The 16700-nt window shown below is 41.5% G+C and overlaps 1 long non-coding RNA gene across 1 annotated transcript; it reads left to right on the top strand.

Annotated features, from left to right (window-relative positions):
• The first annotated feature begins 9076 nt into the window (after positions 1 to 9076).
• On the top strand, positions 9077 to 15269 carry LOC138064782 (uncharacterized). The gene is made up of 3 exons (XR_011138034.1): positions 9077 to 9324; positions 10163 to 10241; positions 14983 to 15269. It is a non-coding gene; the product is annotated as an uncharacterized lncRNA (long non-coding RNA).
• Positions 15270 to 16700: the final 1431 nt, after the last annotated feature.

Below are 16700 nucleotides of genomic sequence, written 5' to 3' on the forward strand. Positions count from 1 at the left end.
CCTCAGAAGACTAACACAGCTCAGAGCTAGAACTGAGCACACTGCAGGCAGCTGCAGGACTGAACCCCGCTGAGAGTCGTTTCTGAAAGCCAGAAATGAGTTGGTAGGGTATCTGTGATTAGGTAAAGCTTGTAATTTGTGTGCTGCTGTAGTCAGCTCAGTGGGATTTTGGGACAAACAGCTGCTCTATGCTACATATAGCTTGGAATTTTGCGGCTTTTATATAACTTGCCATTCGATAGAGGAGAGGGAGCTGAAAAAGAGAGGGAAGGATTGGGAGCCTGAGCCCAGAGTCCATGAACAAGCTTCTTTACAGGATAAAGTAGTGTCTGATATACTGTCCATTTGGGCCAGATGGAGAAGGAATTACGTGGCTCTTTTATTAGAGCAGAAGTAAGAACTTGCAGCACTTTTCTGATTTGATAATGAGTTTGCAGTTTCCTCTTTTTCTTGGTGGCTTTCTCCTACTGCAGCTGAATGTGACAAAAATAGGAGAAATGTGAGACAAAGGAGAACTTAAGCGATAGAATAGTAAAAAAATTCAGGAAAAGGGTAAGATGCTTGCTCTTTTCTCCTTCTCCCCCTAAGAGTTTGCAGCCTGTTGGGTGAAGTTATTTCTAAAAAACAGGTTCAGAAAAAGAAAGGGAAACTAGTAAATGATGTACTCCCACCAGGCAGCCTAGAATAGTTGGAATAGTTGGAGTAGGAAGTAAATCAATTGCAAAATCTATGAGCAACATTTCTCTGTTGAAATATTCTGGTTTTCTGATAAGACACTTCCAGTTCCAAAGCTTTGGCTTCCAAAGCTATACGTTTCTACAGGGGAAAATATTCTGATCAGTTCTCTTGATGAAGAATATGCTTGATCTTCTCCTTCTTCATGAGAATTTTGTCGGCTTTTAATTCTGAATTACTTTTTCCCTATTTTAGCCATGTGCTTCCAGAAAAGGCCTACTGAGGACTGAGATTTGGCCTGTATGTGAGAGAAATGCTAAGATTCACTCCTCTGCAAGCCTCTAACTACTTGATCAAATCATCTCCACCCCACTCTTCAGAAACATCATGTGCAGCTTTGTCCCATTTTGGGTCCTACGGATAGGTCTGTACAATAATTTGTTTAGGATACAGTTTAATCTCAGCAAGAACAACTGGGCACTCACATATTTCAAGAGTTTAAGGCCAAAACCAACAGGAGAGTTTGAATTCCTGAATTATAACTCTACTGTTTCATTAACTTACCCCAAAGCTGAATGCAGTGCAGTGTCAGAGCAAGGCATATCTTTCAGGAAGGCATTTAGTCACGTACAGATGACATCAACTGATGGTTGAACCATTGCTGCTCTTACGGGACAGCACCTAGTTTATCAGCCAGTGGTGTTGCTACACTCTTCCCTAACCGTGGTACCTTGTGCTCTTAGTCGAAGATTACACCTTCTCTCACTGAAAGAAGCATTCAAGGAGGGAAAACTCAAGTTTACTTCAAGGATCAGGATCAGGACCTTGTATCAGATGGAGGGTGGAGTTGCATAAGCAGATATGATACTGTGGAGAGTATTTTTCCTGCTTAGGTTGCATGGAAGTCCTTAGCTCTGTGTTTCTTTCGGATAGTTCTAGACTTTCATTCTTGTCTTGCTGCTACAGAAAATATAGAATGAAGTATATTGAGGATATTTAACTTAAATATGGCACATAAGCATCAGGCAATGGGATCCGTGTTTACGAATCCTAGTGTTGTGAGTGCGTGCATGTGTGCGTGCGTGTGTGTGCGCATACGACAGGAGTATATCCCACTTTGCAGGTGTGATTCAGAAGTAGTAACTGCTTCAGGTTTGCAGGCATTTTGATTTTTTTTTTTAAACAATGTTTCTATTAAACAATGAAAAAGAAGAAGATGATTAAATTTGAAGAACGAAAGAGTGGATCATTAAGAAAGTAGAGATTTTCGAAAGGTCTGGATAAGAATTGAGATCTCATCTCTTGATGAAAATCAGCAGAAATTTGCCATCTAAGTTATTCTGAAAAATCTCAGTCTGAACAGGTTAATTCATTGGTAAAGTGGGACTACTACTTTTGTTGACTTTTTTTTTTGTAAGTATATCAAATTGAGGGTTCAAATGTAAATGCAAATAACCTCTCTTTATGGTCAGTTTTTACTGTCTGGAATGAGAAGAAGGAATTTGTTTTCCTGACCTTGCAACCCTCCAGCCATGAAGACTGGCTAATCAGGGCATCCCTATCAGGCAGAGATAAAATCCAGATTCTTACCACAGTTTTTGCCTTGCCAGATCTAATATACATCAATAAACACATCATAAGGAATCTGGCAATATCTTATATCCAATCTATCATGCTGAAGACTCTGCTATATACAATGTGCTACTTTTATAAGCCATTAAGAAGCCCATATGGAATAATGTTTGCGAGCAAGGACCAGCTGTCAAGCCTCTACGGAATTCTCAAACATTTGGGTTCGGGTTTAAACGGGGAGATGGGGGAGGGAACAGCAATATTGTTACATGCATACTACCACTGCCCATGGCAAAGCACATAAAGAATCATTGCAAATATACTAATCCTCCTTAAGAGACATGAACATAAAACCTAAAATGTGTTCCATATGTTCCATTGTCCTGTTGCTGCTCTGATTCCAGCTGAAAGCATAAAGCTTAGCAACCTTTATATTGATGCTAAACACATTATGTCACTGCTAACGTTGATATCTTTTATGCTAATACAATTAAGCTTGCTGCAACATAATCCCAGTTAGATAAATACTGTTGCTGTCATGATAAGCATTGCAGCTATGTGTTTCTGAAAAATACAATGGAATAAAGACATGTTATCCAAACCAACGTGAGCAAACTCTCCCTCTGCCCTGTTCTGAGAATTGCCTCTCCATCATTCTGCCTAATGAGCCCAGTGCAGAGAGTTGAATATTGTTGGTGTGCATGTGAAAGCTGTCACAGCTAATATTGTATGCCTTCTACATTATGTAACAATAACAAAAACCCTACTCAAACTCCTCGGATACAAACAGCATTCTGTGGTCTATGTGCCTTCAGATTGCCCCTTACATCTGCTGACTAAAAGAGGCAGGCTGATGGTCAACGAGAAGAGAGTCGCACTCTCCCTGAGGTTTCTAGTTCTTAGTCTTTTCTGTCTAGGGCTGCAACTTCAATATTTGAGTGATGACGTGAAGCTTGCTGTGAAAAGGGGTCGGTAATAGCTTATGTCAGATACTTCTCCACAGTTTTTTGTTAGGTAGCTAGTGCTCTTAGTGGAGTAAGCAAGACTTTGGACTAACAGGTTTCAAGTTTACAGGTTAGGGTAGCGGTGTTAGTGGCTGAGGAAAGTGGGCTTGCACATTTTGGGCACACCAAACCAGCATCAATGAGAAACAGGAAAATATTTACCCAGTGGGGTCAGATTGTGCCACTCGGGAGAGGCAGCACTATCATGACAACCTGCCCGAGTGTGTGGTGTTGTCTGTTTCATGTCTAATGCTCCTGCTTACTTGAGGGTCCAGCAAACAGATTATTAAACTGGCTTGCTGAGAACATTTTCATGTGTATAACAGCAAGATCTAATCACCTTCATAAAAAGCTACGTGTCGGATACGTCCATTCTTTGTTTTAAAAGGGGATAGGAAAGGATGAGAGAAGTGACAGATCAACTGTCTCCAAAATCTTCCAAGAAAAATAGCAAAATGCTAATCTTTCCTGTTGCTCGAATTGCTGGGAAATGCAGGAGAAAGAAATATGATGGCTAGGAAGGATATTTAGTGCAGGATGATGTAGTTAATTTCACTAAATTCCATTGACAACTTAATGACATTGGAAGCTGCAATAACAAAAAATAGACTCCTGAACAGGCCAAAAGAACAGTGAGCGTTGTACTTTTGAATCCTGTTTCTAGTAAGGAATGTAGTATTTTTCACTGGCACATGGAAGATATCCTGTGTGGAGAGAGTTATGGGCAGAATTTACTCATAGCCTAGGTATGGACCAGAACCGCTTTGAGTACCTGAGTGCTAGTACCTGGTGAAGACGCTAAAATGTGGGTTACCTCACAAAGGGTTACTTTTCAGCCCTGTCTGCAAGGCTGCAAGTCAAGGAAAAGGAGGTGGGCAAGATTTCATCTGAGATCAAAACCTTTCTATCTGAGAGAGGTAATGGACTGTTTTTTTATTTTAATAAATATTAAGAGCTGATTCATCAAGCTTGTAGCAGAAATAGATCCCCATACGTTGGGTCTAGACAACCCTTTGTCAGGCACTAGTGTTCTCTCCCACTGTTTCCAGATGTGATTACAAATAATGCCACCCTGGAAAGCGTTACATGTCCAAAGCAAGGTAAAAAGGATAAACCTGTACAGCTTGGCGCTGATGGGTGCTTGTGTGTTACTTCCCAGCTTAAGATCTTTTACTTACTCATTTTTTAGGAAGACCTCACCTGAGGTGTTTCAGAAATTAAAGTTCCAAAGCAATGGTAGATCTTTTAAAAGGACAAATGGCAATAAACACATTCACAATGACCGCTTCCCCTGACTAGGGGAATCTGAGGAGAGGTTTCCAATGTTTGCATTAAAAAATATCCAGTTTTGCTGAGAGCTTTTAAGGGCGGCCACCCTTCTCCCACTCCTCACTGCACCCCATTGGCAGACCTGTCAAACCTCGTGCTTTCTGTGTAAGAATTAAACACTGATTCAGGCCTCCTACTTTGCCGCCCTGGCAGATCCTCTCCAGATCTTTACCCTCATGGTTTCGCCTGCTGAACAGCTTCCCTGAGACAAAGGCTCCCGAAGGAGGGAGGGGGCACCCACGGCCTGAGGAGATGTGTCTTTCCTCAGCAGCACACTGGGCTACAGACTCATTACTGCCACATATCAGTGGCTACCTGTGTGTTTGATCACAGTTTCACGGGAATCCTAGTTAAAATAAATAGACACCAGGTTGACTCCAATGGAGTTTTACGGGTGGCCTTGGAAGGCTGAGATTTCTTGTCTAGAGAACTTGTAACAACAGGGCACAAAATTAGTTGGTAAAATAAATATAAAAATAACAAAAAAACAAAAGAAGGCAATGAGTCATAAGCTCATATATCTTTTCCTAATATATGCTCATATATGCTTTCCTAAGCATATATGCAACATAATCCCAGTTAGATAAATACCCTTCCCTTCCCTTCCCTTCCCTTCCCTTTCTTTCCCTTCCCTTCCCTTCCCTTTCTTTCCCTTCCCTTCCCTTCCCTTCCCTTCCCTTCCCTTCCCTTCCCTTCCCTTCCCTTCCCTTCCCTTCCCTTCCCTTCCCTTCCCTTCCCTTCCCTTCCCTTCCCTTCCCTTCCCTTCCCTTCCCTTCCCTTCCCTTCCCTTCCCTTCCCTTCCCTTCCCTTCCCTTCCCTTCCCTTCCCTTCCCTTCCCTTCCCTTCCCTTCCCTTCCCTTCCCTTCCCTTCCCTTCCCTTCCCTTCCCTTCCCTTCCCTTCCCTTCCCTTCCCTTCCCTTCCCTTCCCTTCCCTTCCCTTCCCTTCCCTTCCCTTCCCTTCCCTTCCCTTCCCTTCCCTTCCCTTCCCTTCCCTTCCCTTCCCTTCCCTTCCCTTCCCTTCCCTTCCCTTCCTTTTTTTTTCTTTTAAAGTACAATTATCTCTTGAACCTTCTTCCACCTTTGAATTGCATCATGCACAAAGTCACTCCTAGCCATTCACCCTTCTGAAATTAGAGTTTGGAGATTTCTTTAATATGTGCTTTGAAAATCTGGATCTATCTCTAAATGATGACATAGCATCTCTCTGCTTGTACCAGACTTCTCAAGAGTTGGATGTTATTTTTATGCAGATCACTGTGAGCTGACAGAGGGTTTAAATAATTACTTGGATTGCAACAGAGCCTGCAAGCCTTGCTGAGGATAAGAGACAGATTGTATACGTGTGATAGCTCCTGCACTGGAAAGCTGAACAGATAATATTTTAGCTTTTTCTTTTCCCTTGACAGAGAAAAGCCAGAAACCCAGAGAGATGGAGGTCTGGAGTTTTAATAGACTTCTGCAGTTTTCATATCAAAAGGTGTCATTCCAGCATATCCAGTATCAAGACCTGGACTTTAATTTACACTGCCACACTACAGCCTTATCCTCTCCCAGCACCTGCTTGCACTGATCCTGAAACTCCCATGGAGCCCATGGACCTGAGCAGGCACGGCACATGTGAGGAAGGTGAGCAGCAGGCACATGGGCTCGCACTGGTCTGGCCACATCCTGGAGGCCCTGCGCTTGGAGGATCTCCACTAGGAAGGGAGCTGCAGCTGGTGGCCCTTCCCTATGACAGCCCTTTCCTCTCCTCTCACCGGTCACAAGCAGGGCTACCCCAAACATTTGCAGAGAAGATGAGTAGGAGGTGCTTTAGGTCCTTACGCCATCTCCTATACTGAGCTCACCCAGGACACAGAAAAATTTGCTGGCATCAAAGGATATTTCCATCATTTACCGTGATTTATTCAAGTACCAGAGCCCCATTTCTGGGAAAGCAGCAGTGGGAGGTAAGGTGGGACACCTGCCCCTCCCCCACATTTGACCCGAACAGAAAGTGATTTCATAAGACACATAGCAGATGTACAGGATTTCAGAGAGGCTTTTGTTTTGCAGGGGTGTGCTACAGTGGAAGAAACCCCACATAGGAAATGCATGGATAGATACCCCTTCTTCCTTATTCACACACTTTGAGGGTTGAAGACTGATCTTCCTTTAGTTGTCATCTTCATTGCCAGACAAGAAAATAGAGAAGGTAATTTCTAGGACTACAACTTCTTTCAGCCATAAAGTACCTGCAGTAAGTCTGTCATCTAACAAGCTCAGTTTTACCAGCGCAGTGATTTTAGAGCTATAGGCTGTAGAAAATGTAAGATATTAATTCAGAGTAATTTCGGCACCACTTCTCCAGCTCATCTGTCAAACAAGAACACATTTGCAGCATGTGACTGAGCTGAGGTGATAATGCTATCTGGGCCACCCAGCGCGGAATAGCATTTACAAGGAAATACTGCATGAGACAACTTTTTTTTAATCACCCATTTCTCAAAGCTGTTATCCAAACTGAATTAATTAAGAAGGATCTGGGTTACAGGAAACTCCTATGGGATTATTTTCATTGAGTGGAATCCCTGATAAGGAGAGACATCTACAGAGAGAGATTTTGCCCCAAGTAAGTGGTTCCAGCACAAGGAGACACTGCCAGAGGGACAAGTCTTATCTTAAGAGCTGGGCCCAAGCTCTAACAAGCTGCAAATATGTCTTGTCAGCTCTTAGCTGAGCAAATCAGAGCGGAAACTGGGAACAGGTCCAAGTACACGTAGATAATAAGGTGTGTTACTGCTCTGTCTCTTTGTATCCATTTTCCAAATCTAGTAATTAGTTTGTTAACTTTGTATTTTAACGGGCTAAAACTCGTTTTACTTTTCACCTAAATCTTATCTGCTGCGCAGACTGATTTCAGGGTGATACGGCAACTCTGGAGGTGTTCCGCTCTCCACGGAGTAATAAACGAAGAGCAAGTACACCGCGTTCCCACTGGTGCGCTCGACATCACAAGAAGCGCTGAAGGGTCTGTAGGTCTTTGCAGTTTTTCCTCACTGAACTGCAAGGGCCTGCTACAAGGCTGCTAACAGAGATCCCCAGTGGTGCACAGGAATCTCCCAGCAGCTTACATGAGACAAGAGCACAAAAGATGGGGTATGCAGAGGGAACCTGAGACTTGGGGACTGGGTCCCAGCACTCTCTGCATAAAGTCTTTGAGAAACTACTCGTTTACCTCCTCCCTCAAACTGATGCGCCTTTACAAAAGGTTTGATAGCAAAAATCTGCCTGCTTGTCATTTATAACTTGTTACGGCCTTACCTAGTAATCCAAGTACATATTTATCTCCATGATTTATACAGAGATCCTCAGTCAGTTCACTCAAAGGTGGGTATCATCATGCAGCTGCATGGATCCCATCACAGGGTCTCCTAGCCAGTGTGTGCTCCCCTCAAGTGTTTTTTTTGTTTCCTGGGTCAAACAGGTACCAAAGACATTTTGGTCTTCATTGTCTGTTGCAGGATGCCATGACTCCTTCTCTGAATATGGTATATGGAGAAGAGGTGGTACAGAGTTGTCTGAGTGGCTTCTGGAAACTACAGGTCCACAGGGAAGGTGAATGATCCAGGTTTGGAGATTGCTCCATGATGGAAGAAATAAACCATTATTTTGGTAATAGATTAGCAGGAGGAACAAAGTGGAGTTCTGTTCAGGAGGAAAGTCAAAGCTGATCTCTGACCTATACACAGGCAATCTCTGGCACATCACTATCAAAGTACGTTCCCCTAATATTCCCATTACCTCACATTTATCATGTGACAGCACTTTACAGTAACAGACAAGGATGGAAATGCATAGAATGCAAGCACAGTGTTAGTTAATAACTAACTTCTGGTACTTCGTTAGTTAATAACTAACTAACTGGTACTTCGAGGTACCAGTGATGGTTTAAGAGTAGTCAACCAGCTGATGATACTACCATGTGTGGCAGTCAGGGGGCTGCATACGCTAGATCCTGTGATGTGGATGTCACAGCTCAATACAGCTTCTGTAGTCTTCTTGCTGTACGATCCCCGTTTCTAATATTGATGCATTCAATTTTGTAGTAAAGCTGCCAGGAATATTTGGGTAGTCAAATGTAAAAATCAGCCTTGGTTTTTATTGGGAAAGATGTTATCTCTTAACAGATTGGCAAACATTTCTTGACTGAATAAACTCGAGTAATTAATTCACCTCTGTAGAATGGCCAGAACTATGGGTCTCAGCCTAGGTAAACGCGATGCTAGTCAACCGTTGCTTCTTCCAATCTGATAAACACAGTGACCATAGACGTATCAGTGGGGTTATTCTGTCCGTGCGTCTGTGCTGCCTCACATTGGAAACTTGAAATGATCAAGCTTTCCCCCGCAGAGCTCCTTCCCCTCTTTGTATCTAGGCCTAAAATAACAACAGAATGGCCCTTTTTGTTGTGGCAGCTCAGTGGTTTCTTTCTTTCCATTCCTGTTCCATACCAGGAAGTGAAGAGGCGTTTCAAAATAAAGTAATTACAAAAAGGTTAACCAATCCCTCTGCTCCCCTTTCCCCACCACCACAACCAGGATGTGTGCTGTGATATCCAGATCAAGCCAGATGGGCTGTTGACTGTCTTTGCCTGGACAGCCTGACTTTACTGGCCGGAGGAAAAAGGTTGATGATTACTCCTTTTGCAGTATAAGTCACCTTTTGAGCTGTTAACCCAGACAAGCCTGCATACCGCAACAGGGTAAGCTGCTGACAGGGAGGATGGGATACTGGGTTACTGTGGTCAGTTTCTGGGATATTACAGGCGATGCTCTTGTGCATGGCAGATTCATTTGGATCCATTTCGGCTTCTTTCAAGTTCTTGTAAATATATATATGCTTTCTCACAAAAAAGCAGGGAAAATCTCTGCGTATATGTACATATGTATATCCACTTAGCTGTCCTTCTTATTTGCAAACCAAAGCCTGCTTCAGCAGTGTGACCATAAAAGTGCAACTGACAAATAAAGTGCTTTTTACTGTGACGCAAAATTAAGGTGTGGAACTACTACTGCAGGGCAATGAGGATGTCAGTAATGAAAAAAGAGTTCAAAAGGGAATTAGGGAAAAAAATCACAGAGGACAGATGCACTGATTGCTATTAAATGTGATGCTATGTGCTCATAGGGAATGTGTAAACCACTGATGGTAGCTAGGGAGATGTAAAACAGAATGTTTGTTCCTTTTATGCTCTTTCTGAACATGCACGTGCTGCTGGCCACTGTTGGAAACATCTCCCGATTTGACCAAATACAGAATTTCTTATGTGCTTAATCATGTCTCTACACACACAACCTCACAGCATTCTCCCAATAAATATTAACTAGGACTGAGTATGAACTCAAACTTCTTGGTCTGCTATGAGTTTTGTATCCAACTGAAAAGAAATGCAAGTTTTTAGAGCAATGTGAAGAGTTACATATATTTTGTTTGGACTGAGTCTTTAAACAAACAGTAAGTGCTTTAGGGAGTTTATCTTTTCCCTATACTATATGACTATTTACCTCTTTTCTTTTTCACATCTTCTATATCTTCTCTAGGCTATATGGAAAACCCAAACAATTGCAGGAGTGCCTTGAGCACAGAGTAACAGAAGCGGAGATACATACACATACTCAGGTATGAGGATAGATTTGGAAAAAAAGGTAATAAGACTTGTCACTTGTAGTTTATATTGGCTGTGAGGAGACCTATCTCTAATCCGATCTCCATGGCTTGCACCAGTACTAATTCACTCTTTTGCCTTTTCTTTGTCTTAACTGCAATCTCCGAGTAATGGACTTTTTTTGCTGCTATGTATCTGTAAAGCCAGTAGGCCTCTGGCAATTTTTGTGGCCTGAAAATGCTACCAGTATTTAATAATTAATAATAGGCACCAACATTCTTCAGAGATCTGCCTCTGCGGAAAAGGGGAAATCCTAAATTGTCTGTATAGCACTAGATATTTGGTATTTTCAGTTTATAATGCAAGTGAGATCATATGAAGTATTTAAATTACCTACTGATGAGTCAAAAGAATGCAAGTAATAAGGAACTTACCCTGTCTTCACATTAAAATGGAAGTTTCAGACTAGTCTTGTTGATAAATTTACCTCATTAGGGGAAAAAAAAAACATTAAATAACATCTCTTATTATTTGTCTTATGACAGCACCTAAAAGTCGAGCCCTAGATCTGGCCTGCCCTATACGGGAAGCTATACGAGCAGAGAACAAAACTGTTGGTCTTGCTCCAAAATGGTGTACAAGGCATTAGCTACCTCTGTTTTGCTCTGCTTGTACACAGCCTCCTTTAATGAAATGCTCCTCCATATTACATGGGAAGCATCTCACTCCTGCTTTGCCGTCCTTTTCCCTTTCCCAGTGAGGGCTGTTACCGCTGAGGAGGAGAACTGCTCTGTTGTGTCTTGCTGGGTTGTTGCTGGATCACGATGAACCCAAGAGCTACGAATGTTCTCTCCTGTGTGCTGTAAACTTAGATGGACACGCAGTTTTCAGCCTCAGCGTCTCAGGGGATTATAGCAGATCAGGAGCTCTTGGCAGCCTTTCTGACTGACATTGACAGGTTCGCCTTTCTCTGGGAAAAGATGAGGGCCTGCAAATGCAAACAGAGGGGAGGGATTAACCCAGCAGGGGAGAATTAGAGCAGTAACAGAGCAAAGGAAGGAAGCCATGGAAAGCATTAGTTGTAGAGCTACCCAGCTGAGATAGTGCAACAGCTGTCTGGGAGAGCATTTTCCTTGCAAAGATTGCTTCAGGGTTTGCGGTGCTGATTCGAAGCCTGCTGTAGCAAATGGGTGCTAGGGAAGAGGAAGAAAGAAGATATTCCAGTGACTGGTGGGGGCAATGACATAGGTCTGCCAAGTGATCAGTGATACTCTGTTTTGCAAGACAGGTTAAGTAGAATTTTATCTCTTTAGCCTATAAATTTAAACTCTACAGTATGTGTGTATCTAAGCATTCCTAATACACGTAATGCCCAACAATGACAATGAAATAGCAAGACTGTGGACTGCCTTATTTCATATAGCAATGTTGACTTGGAGGTCTCTAATTCAAACCTCTGCTTAAAACAGGGCTATCACTAACGTTAGCTCAGGGTGGCCATAGCTCTGTCTAGACAAGTCTTGAAAGCCCTCCAGAACTGAGATTTTATAGCCTCTGTATAATGTCTTCCAGCACTGTACAACCCTCCTGGTGAAGAAGACCACCTTTGTTATGTGGATGCATAGTACCTGTTAACAATTGGGTTTCTTGAAGCCATAAACTATTTCCAGTATTTTTACAAGAAACGGTATTTTTAATTTTTGAAGGCTGTCTTACATGTTTATGTGGGTTGTTAGTAATAATGTGGATGCCCTGGTCTGAAGGTTCTTGTGAACTGAGGCCAGGGAGACCAGGATCAGGAATAATTTGTGAACGTATCCAGCACCCTTGGCTTCTTAGACAAAGATTAGGGTGCAGCAACAAGAGGTGGGATTGGTTCATTTCTGGCCACCTCAGAGGACCAACTGTGGCTGTGAAAGACTTTCCTCAATGTGTAGCAGTCAAAAGCAAGAGGCTGCTGGTTTGTGAGGTGCGTTTATTGCTTTTGCAACAAGTTATGCAGATGGCCCCGGCCTCGCTCAGAACAGCCATCTTGGCCACAGTCATGCAGGTCTACTGCAAAGTGAAGATGAGATAAGATCCTATTTGATCTAGGGTTTTGTTTAGTTGATTTACATAATTTAATATAAGATTTTCAAACTTTTCTCTCTGCATATTTCACATGCTTAAAAGCAAATGTTGTTTTTATAGATTTGATGAGAAAAGGATGCCTTCTTCTTAAGTTCCTTGTGCTTTCAGAAATTTTAGACTATATTTTTAATTTCCTGAGTCCTCTTCTGTACATCTGGACTTGAGATCAATTCAACGGTGTGGCAGAGTTCTCTCAGGAAATTAAAAGTAATGATTTGGCTTCAGTTTATCAATTTTTCTTTTAAGACCCTTAAGCTAAAAAGTAAAGACATACCATCACACACACACACACACACACACACACACACACACACACAGACATACGTTTATTATTTGCAATACTTATTGCTACATGATCTACTGTCCCTGTATTCTCACAGTTTTCCTTTTCTTCCTGCTTATTTTCACCCAACATATAAGTAGCTCTGGTCTGCTGGTTTGGGCTTTGAGACTTCCCACTATATTTGTTTTATTCTAGAGTGTACAGACGGGAAACAAATATGGAAAAATAAGCAGGAGGAAATAAATAATTATAAAGATACCACAACAAATCTAGATTTCTAGTAAAAATTCTATTCGGATAGATTCTTAAATTGAAAATTTATGCTATAAGCTTAACCCTGTAGAGAAAAATTACTTATTCCCAAGTGTATTTTTTGTAGTTTCCCATCACAGTGAAAAGCGTTTCTAGCACATTCAGTGATACGCAATATTCCTTTCCTCAATTAAGGAATGTGGGGCTTGTTCTGCTCTGAGGTTAAATTTGAAATAGTCTTGGATTAACCTTGGAATATGGTTATATAGTTGAATGTACAATTAGAGATACAGTTAAATAATGCTGATGATGAATGACACTACTTTGTGCACAAGGCATAATTAGGCTTTGTCATCCATGCAAGAGGTCTTAGCTATGGGCTTCATTACAAGCTTTACAACCAGAATCATTAGATATACATAGGATCTAAAGTTTGAGCGTCTTGGTCTTTTGTTTTTCCAGCCTCTTTGGGTAGACCTCACTATTTCTTCCTAGTTTTCTAAGGGGGCTGTGGGCATCATTGAAGTTATTACTTATGATGCATCAGGGGGATGCAGGCTAGCTGGAAACCATAACATATAAAGAAAAATGAGAACATATGAGCTGAGAATTACTGCTCCCACAGAATATTCTAGTGTTGTTTTGAACGGAAACACTTTTAGTGTTCAGCTAAATATTATCCTGTTCTCTTGATAAAATATCAATGATTGCCATAAAAAGTAGATACTTTTCATACAGCCAAATGAGATTTTTTTTTTTTTTTAAATCCTGTTAAATATGTTGCAACATGGTATTTCTGTTGTTACTTTTTGCATAAGTACAACCAAACACAAGTAATCTTATTACCTGGACATGTTTTTGGAAGGTGAGAAAGCCTATTTTTGCTGATAACATTTCGGGGGGGGAGGAGGGGGAAGACTCTTCAAAACCTCTGAAAATCAGAACAATTTTATTTAGATGCCTATATTGAAAAGGATTTGCAATACCACTTTTTGGCACCCAAATATGAATATTTCAACTAATGAAAGTATTGTTCCAGGATGAATGGAAGAAGGTAATATTACTTGAATCCGGAAAGGAGAGAAAGCAAAGAAAGAACTCCATATAAACACTCTGAGAAACCATGGTTAAAAAAAAAAAAAAAAAAGGTTGCATAACCTTTTAGTTTATCTGTCAGCTGAAGTGCAAATACGTCCAAAGTCCAAAGCAGAAGTCTGCTGCAGTGAAAGACATTTCAAAGCAATGATGCATACAAAACCTCTCTGGAAATAGCCCAACAGCCAAGAATTTCCCTCCATTAGGAAACGCCCTCATTCCAAAGCCTCAGACATCTATTTTGAATACATGTAATTTATTGCCCCGTCATCATAATATCACTATTATTTATTTACCTAGGATGATAACAGTGACTAAGACCCTAGTCAGGATCAGAGCTTGATTATGCTTTACAGATATCAAATGGAAGTTTATCCTTGTTTTAGAGAGCGTTTAGTATAAATTAACAACAGGTTTAGTGTTACACCCTGCAGTGGAAACAGACCAACAGGTTTGAAGATGTTATGATTCCTCTGGAAGATCAAGAGGAGCTAATCATAATCTTTAACTCAAAGAGCAAAAGTGCCACATTGAGTTGAAAAGTTTGACTGACATTTCATTGGAGGTGTTATTTTCTCAAATACCATGCAGTATCGATGTTCTGAATATCAAGCCGAAATGCATACACATACTGAGGTCTTCAGTTTTGAAGCTTTTTTTTGAAGACAGAAATGAAACACATCATAAGGTCTAACGCAAAAATAGTTGTTTGAGTTGTTAAAGACAGTTTTGTGATAGTCACAACCTCATAGTTCAGATCTGCAATACTGATACGATATTCATGAGAGGAAGTCTAACATTTTTTCAGGATCCACTTTTTTACTGGAAATGTGCTGCAGTAAGTAAAGCTGTTCATGTTTGCAGCTGTCAGCGTACACCATCAAGAATACTAAAATACAACCACTGATTTTTTTTTTGTCCAGAAAACTATCTTTCATTTAATTAATTAATTAATTAATCCATGGAGTTGAATATCATCTGGATTTCTGTTGCAGGGTAGAAGACCTGGATGTGGTTCCCAACTCTGCCACATGTTTCCATTGTGTCTCTACAGAACGAAACGGACTGGCATCAGAGGAGATCAGAAGTCCAGCCAGTTTTGTATCTTGCTTATCAGTCTACGGAGGAATCAAAGAAAATGGAGATCGTTTTCCAAACAACTCAACTAGTGATTTCTTTTGTGAGAATAAGTCACTATTGATTTGTTTGAAAATAAATTTTTGTGCCAGTGGTGGCGTTTTGGTGTTCAATACCTGTTCCTCACCACACGTACACACACTGTTTTTTCTGTTTGATTTTTTTTTTCCCTTTCCACCTATTTCAGCCTTTAGAAATCATGTTGTTTTGTGGCAAAGAGTTCAGCAGTTTAATCTGAAGTTTTACAGAAGTGGTGTCTCCTAGTTGTTTTGAACACAATATCTACAAATGTAATTTAATCTCTCCAGTTGTTTTGGAAGAAAGCATGAACAGTTAGTTCTTTATCACCCTTTCCAAGTCCCTTATGCTTTATATACCTGCTAGATGCCTTCTACCTGGCTGAAGAATTGGTTTGGTCGCTCCTCTTATGGAAGTCAACCTTTGACTAAAGTATGCAGGATTCTGATTAGCATTTCCACCAAACCGCAGTAGCTGAAGAGGCTCTTTGGCTCCAATGACGCTTGCTGCTGCTGAATCTTGATATTTCTAGGATTGTAAACCAGTCTTCAGTCATATTCCCAGGCCTTGAATATTTTTGCAAGCTGTGGCCAGCCTCAGGTGTAGGTAGCACAGCAGGTTAGTGGCAGCAAGTGGCAGCAAGGGCGGTGGCACAGTGGGTGCCCATGGCTGCCTCCTTGAAATTGTCTCCTTGAAGTCCGACCAGTGGCAAGGACCTCCAGTGGTGAGTGTGGACACAATGGGAGGAAGGAAAGAGCGGTGCTACTGCTGAGATGAGCTGGTAAAAGGAAAAAAAAAAGGGGAGGTGGGCTTTCAGGGAGGGACATCTTCTGGGACAGAGGACAATGCTGTGGTGGAGTGAGCACGCAGAGTTCATACAAGTCATGTGGGAGCTGCCTGTAATTTCAGCTGCCCAAGCTGGACTAAGCCCCTTTTAGCAGAGAACTAGATCTGGTGCAGTGCTAAAAGCTCTGATTGCTTTAGCTCCTGCTGCTAAATCTGACCTGATGAATCAGGCTCCTCAGGGAACCCAATCTGTAACACAGGGAAGACCGTGCTTTACCTGTGGCAAGAGTAGGCTCATTGCAGACTTTCAGGTGATTAAACTTCTACTATTTTAGCTCCAGCTACATACACAAGCCTGATATGTGTGCTTTGCTGCTATATCTTTGTCTTCACATTATTTAGGGTAATTTGCAGAAGGTGAATTCCAGTATCGCTGGCAGTGTAACGACACAGAGCTAGGTGCAGGCTGCAAAACCTGTCTACCAGCCTGCCTAAACATGTTGCAGGATCATCTGTGTTGAGGTCTGTGCTACCGCAGCCGTATTGCTAGTAACATCCAGCCGGCTTCCATCTCCTTGGTGCGTGGCTGCACATACATGTCAGAGAAGCAAAGAAAGGCTATGCAGTGGAGACAGACAAACAGCAAAGATTTTATTTGAAGATATTGTGATTTCTCTGGAAGATCAAGAGGAATTAGTCACATTTTTTAACTGAAGGTGCAAAAATGCCTGGTTAAGTGAAGTGTTTAACACTACACTGTTCTGTAAAGCTG

Source organism: Struthio camelus, chromosome Z (assembly GCF_040807025.1).
Source record: "Struthio camelus isolate bStrCam1 chromosome Z, bStrCam1.hap1, whole genome shotgun sequence".
NCBI classification, from domain to species: domain Eukaryota; kingdom Metazoa; phylum Chordata; class Aves; order Struthioniformes; family Struthionidae; genus Struthio; species Struthio camelus.